This window comes from Theobroma cacao, chromosome 8 (genome assembly GCF_000208745.1).
Source record: "Theobroma cacao cultivar B97-61/B2 chromosome 8, Criollo_cocoa_genome_V2, whole genome shotgun sequence".
NCBI classification, from domain to species: Eukaryota; Viridiplantae; Streptophyta; class Magnoliopsida; order Malvales; family Malvaceae; genus Theobroma; species Theobroma cacao.
Genome location: NC_030857.1, coordinates 7,514,333 through 7,520,332, shown reverse-complemented (window position 1 = coordinate 7,520,332; position 6,000 = coordinate 7,514,333).

Sequence of the window (6,000 nt, the reverse complement as noted above, 5' to 3'; positions counted from 1 at the left end):
ACCTCAAATCACACTCCAAAAAGTCAAATATGATCAAACTCTTTGAAAAAAATTTCCCATTTTGTCCTCAAGTGGCAAAATTACCATTTTACCCCTAGATAGTGAAATTTACAGCTTGACTCCAAATTGATCCTCGAACTCCAAATCACCATATTAAACCATTCTGGGACTTCAAAATTCTTAACTTCCTCTTAAATTCTCTATTTGATCTAGTTCGAGGCTTAAATCAACTTTGTTGTACCTCTAGGTATAGTACCGACTTTTGTCGATTTTTCGGGGCTCTCCTAGTATGTAAACATTTAGTCAATCACATGCATGTCATGACAAGTATTTTACAGAGTCAGACTTGACATCTTCTTCCCCACTTGGATCAACCATATGATCCTTCTTCATGAATGATTTCGACATCCGGCTAAATATTAATATTTTAATATTATTTCATTAATAAAATATTATTTTATTCTAAAAATTTTATCTTGTCTCTTTGGTTCCCAAAGTTCCTTATTATACCTCAATTCGCATCCGGCCAACTTTATTTATCACCATATCAAAGTATGGGGCATTTCACTACAAGTCCTTTGGACGCTATTGTCAAAGGAAGTTTGTCTTGGGTCATAGATGTAAGTTGAATCCCTAGATCCATGTGTGAATATTAGAACACCAAATGCATCAACTATTTGTTGCATACTTGTTTGATTCATAGAGGTAGTCATTGTTTGCAACGAAAAAACAAAAAATTCCTGATAAATGTTAGATATTCCTCTTCGCACTTCTCTATTGTTTGTGGGGGCTCTCAATGGGTAGATACCATTAGATTTGAAAGGAAGAGGGGATTTAGCCATATATATATAATAAACAAAATCCTAATACAAGCCTACCCATTAAAGGTGTGCTTAGCCAAGGCCTACACAACTGCCAAACCACACTAACCCTATTAGACGTGTAAAGCCCATCATTAACTAATCGTTTTAATAGTAATTGGGCTATCATGCTTTGTTTCACAATAAAACTAAACTATCTATCCGTTTTATTAAACCAAAATTACCAATTAATAGAAGCCCACATAATAAATAATTCTAACATTCTCCTACTTGGGCAATATTAATTGGAGTTTATTTTGACTTTAAGAAAACACTTTAGAAAACAAGACTCCAGACTGATTGACTTAATTTTGATGTGGCCATAATTTAAAAATATTAAGCCCTATGAAACAACGTCTTAATGATCTTGTCTAATAAAAACATCTAATACTGAATTATGGCAGTCCTTATGCTACTTATTGACATAAGACCAATCTATAGTTACAAGTACTAGTGATCTTATTGATAGTGGATCTTAGTGTAGCTATGTAGCAAGAAAATAGCACCTAAATGTGATCCCAATGTGTTATTTTCACTATTAGTCCTCTTGTTGATTTCTCTAAACTTGGTGAGAAATCTATTTAGCGTTGACAACATGCCTGTATGTCTCCTACTTATCCTTGAGGTTCCTTATTGGTATCATTCATGAGACATACTAATAAAATCACTCTTAAGATAGGCACCAATTTCAAGATTTCATAAAGCATGATTGCAAAATAATAATTAGATGTACATGTACAAATAATACCAAATAATAGCATGGATTATCAATTAACAATGATCATCAACAAATATAAAATTAAACATCTCATGAATGTTTAAAACAAGTAGAAAATGTCTCATCACAACTAAATGTAAACCATGATGTGAGAGTTATATAAATAACATACTTCCATTAACCAAGTACATCAAAAGACCCCAAAATACCAATGCTTTCAACATGTCTTCTAAAAACTGTAGGTCTTAACCCTTTAGTCAAAGGATCAGCCAACAACAATGTCACCATTTTTAACAAAATCCCTAACCTTCAGATGTTTTATCTCTAAATGTTTAGACCCACTAGTGCTTTGTTGTTCTTTGTGAACAACACAGCAGACCTATTATCACAATAAATTTTAAGAGGTCTACAAATGGAATCAACAACACATAGCCCAGAAATAAGATTGTTAAGCCAAATAGCCTGCGTGGTAGCTCTATAGCAAGCAATAAACTCAGCTTGCATCGTAGAGGAAGCTAAGAGCATTAGCTTAACACTCTTCCAAGAAATAGCTCATCCAGTTAACATAAAATTATACCTTGAGGTGGGCTTCCTGTCATCTTGACAACCAGTGAAGTCAGAATCTCTATAACCAATAATCTCAAGGTTATCCTCATTTCTTTATACTATCATATAATCCTTAGTCTTTTGCAAGTATCTCATCACTTTTTGAATAGCAACCCAATGATCTAGACTAGGATTAGTAAGATATCTGCCAAAAATCCCCATTACAACAGTTATGTATTGTCTAGTGCAAACTTATGCATACATAGAGCTTCCAACTGCATTAAAATAAGGTATGCGTTTCATAGATTCTCTAAATCATTTTTCGAAAATTGACTAAGCTTATAGTTATCACCTTTCACAATAGGTGCATCCCCAGCTTTCTAATTCTGCATGTCGAATCTACTTAGCACACGATCAATGTATGCCTTTTGGGAAAGTCCAAATAAATTTAAAGACCTATCTCTGCATATCTCAATCCCAATTATAAATGAGGCATCAACAAGATCTTTCATGTCGAAAGTCTTGGACAATGATTACTTAGTTTCATGCACTAATCCAACATCATTACTGCCTAGCAAGATATCATCAACATACATCACAAGAAAAATGAACTTACTCCTACTGATTTTAAGGTATATGCACTGATCAATTTTATTTTCCTCAAAACCCATGGAAGTAACTGTCTCATCAAACTTTAAATACCATTGTCTAAAAGCTTGCTTCAGACCCTAAATGGACTTCTTAAGTTTACATACCAAATTTTCATTCCCTAATTCCTAAAATCCTTCAAGTTGAACCATATAAACCTACTCTTCAAGGTTACCATTCAAGAAGGTTGTCTTCACATCCATTTGATGAAGCTCTAAATCAAAATGTACTACTAAGGCCATGATGATTCTAAAAGAATCCTTGGAAGACACTAGCGAAAAAGTCTCATTATAATCTACTCCTTCTTCTTGAGTAAATCCCTTTGCCACCAACCTAGCCTTAAACCTCTCAAGTTTTCCCTTAAAATCTTTCTTGGTCTTATACACCCATTTGTAACCAATTGGCCTACATCCCTTTGGAAGTTCAACTAGCTCCCAAACCCTATTTTAAGCTCTTCTAATCTTTCATTGCATCCATCCATATTGCAAACTGAGGACTATTAATGGCATCACTAAAAGTCACAGGGTCCACCACATGACTAATATCATAATCACTCTTTCCAAGAAAAACCATGTAATCATTAGGAATAACAGACTTTCTTTGCCTAGAAGATCTTCTTAAAAACACCTCAACCTCATTTTCCTAAATAGAATGAACATCAATAGGAGTAAGAACAGGCTCTTGAGGAGGAAGATTTACATCATGTTGCCCAAGATCCTCTCTCTCAATAGTCACAAGTACTGTACTACCCTGTGAAGTTGGTAAAGGAATGGTTACATGTTTGATAGCCGATCTACCATCAACAACTTCAGTCATAGCTTTATCAACAACATCTAACTCCAAAAATTTTGCCACTTGTGATTCTACAACTTTAGCTCTATGTGCAGAAAAAAAGAACTTATATCTTTTAGAATGGTTTGGGTAACCTATGAAATAGCAACGAGTAGTTCTGGGTTCAGTCTTTCTTGCAAAAGGATTATAAATTCTAACTTTTATAGGACATCCCCAAACTAAAAAATGGTTCAAATTGGGTTTTCTATCGGTCCATAACTCAAAAGGTGTTGTACGAACAAACTTACTAGGCACTGTATTAAGAACGTACAAAGCAATTTTAATAGCTTCACCCCAAAGGGACTCGGGAAGGTTAGTCCTACTCATCATACTTTTCATCATTTCCTTAAGGGTGCGATTCCACGTTTCGGCCACACCATTCTGTTCAGGACTACTAGGCATGGTATATTGGGCAATAGTTCCACACTTTTGTAAGTATTTGGCAAATGGTCCCATGTGCTGTCCAATTGTACCATGTTTGCCATAATACTCAGCCTCTCGGTCAGACTTAACAATTTTGATAACTTTTCCTAATTGTTTCTTTACCTTAGTTTTGAAAATTTTGAATTTTCATAAGCATAAAAATTTTCATCTATTAAGTAAAGGTAACCATAATGAGAGAAATCATCAATAAAGGTAAGAAAATACTTGTTACCACACAAGGTAGGTGTAAGAGGTCCACTAAATATTAGTGTGCACAATTTCTAGAAGGTCCTTACTACAAGTTGCGGCATTTTTCTTAGTCTTAATCATTTTACCCATTATGCAATCCACACAAGTGTTTAACTTCTCAAAATCAAGATTAGGTAAAATGCCATCTTTTATCAATCTTTTAACTTTCTCATTAGAAATATGACCTAATCTTTTATGCCACAACAAGAACGAATTTTCTTTAATAAAAGATCTTTTAGACACAATGTTTTCAACATTCATGCAACTAAATTCATTATTAGGGACCAAGCATAATCTATATAAATTATCAACTAGCTTAAACTCGCCAATAACTTTAGAATTTAAAAGCAAGTCAACTTTTCCATCATCAATACCAAAATAAAAACCAAGTTTATCCATAACAGAAACTGAAATCATATTTTGCCTAAATGTCGGTACATGAAAAACATTTTTCAAAACAAGTTCAAAACCAGATTCTAAATTTAAACCTATGGTTTTTACATGACTGACATCTATTTCAGCATTGTTTCCAACTCTAAGCTTGGCTTCTCTTTCACTTGGCTTCCGTTTGCTTTTGAGCACCTATACTGTAACAGCAACATGAACAGTTGCACCACTATCAAGCCACCACGAATTTGTTGGTGCACTAATAATATAGGATTCAAAACAAACTAGAGCTAGTGGCTTACCTTCTTGTTTATTCTTTTTCCCTAACCGAGGCTTATAACTGGGGCACTAATGTTTCATGTGACCTTTTCAAGAAAAGCACCTAACCTCGTTCCTTATGACAATTTTAAGACCTCTTACCCCTTAGTCTGACCATTACAATGCCTTTTATTGTCTTGCTTAGAATCATTTCTAGGTTTTCTATAATTTTTCTAGTAATAAGGTTTGGAATTGGTGCTAAGCAAGGCATTCTTACTCTTTTCTTTCTTGAGTTTTTTTTTTTTTATCTTACTAGTGCTCCTATCAATATGGGTAGCAAGCTTATCAACATGCAAGGGTATGCCTATTTCACTCATAACCAAGGTAAAAGAAAAATCTTCATTCCATATCTTAAATTTAAATGTGTTAAGAGTCTCAATAATAGCTCGATTAATATTCACAGTAAATGTCATTGTTCAAGACAAGAAATACAATTATTAGTTAATTGGGCAATAACGGAATAATTAGCAATAGTCCGAAATGTACTAAAAGAAAAGAACTAAAAAGTCTAGGTGCATAATCAAAAACTCCCTTTTGGGTAGAGAATATGATATGCTAATAGGCACTCTCCACATAAAGCTAATACGAGAATATTCTAGTTTTCGAAAAGCTTATCCTTTTAGGCAAACAGACCTTCTAGACCTGTATACTCTCAACTATGATACTTTATGTCCCACTCTAAATTACCCTACACAATAACCCTTTTAGGTAGGTAATTGTATCAAGCAATTTAAAAAATCATTCTATAACCTTTTGCTTAAGAAAATAATCCATTAATTTCAGTAAACGAGCCACTTTGATAGCCAAACACTTACATCAATTAATAAAAAATTTCTTAAACCAGGAATTAATTATTTACCCAAATTTTTTAATTTGCATACTCAACCCAATGTATGTTATTGACCGTTCTTGCTGAGATACTAAGTCTAAGTGTATCTCATTTGATCCCAAATAGTATTCGTAGCATTAAAACTTAAGGTTTTAAACTTTAAAAATAAATACAATATATTCTCTAAATTA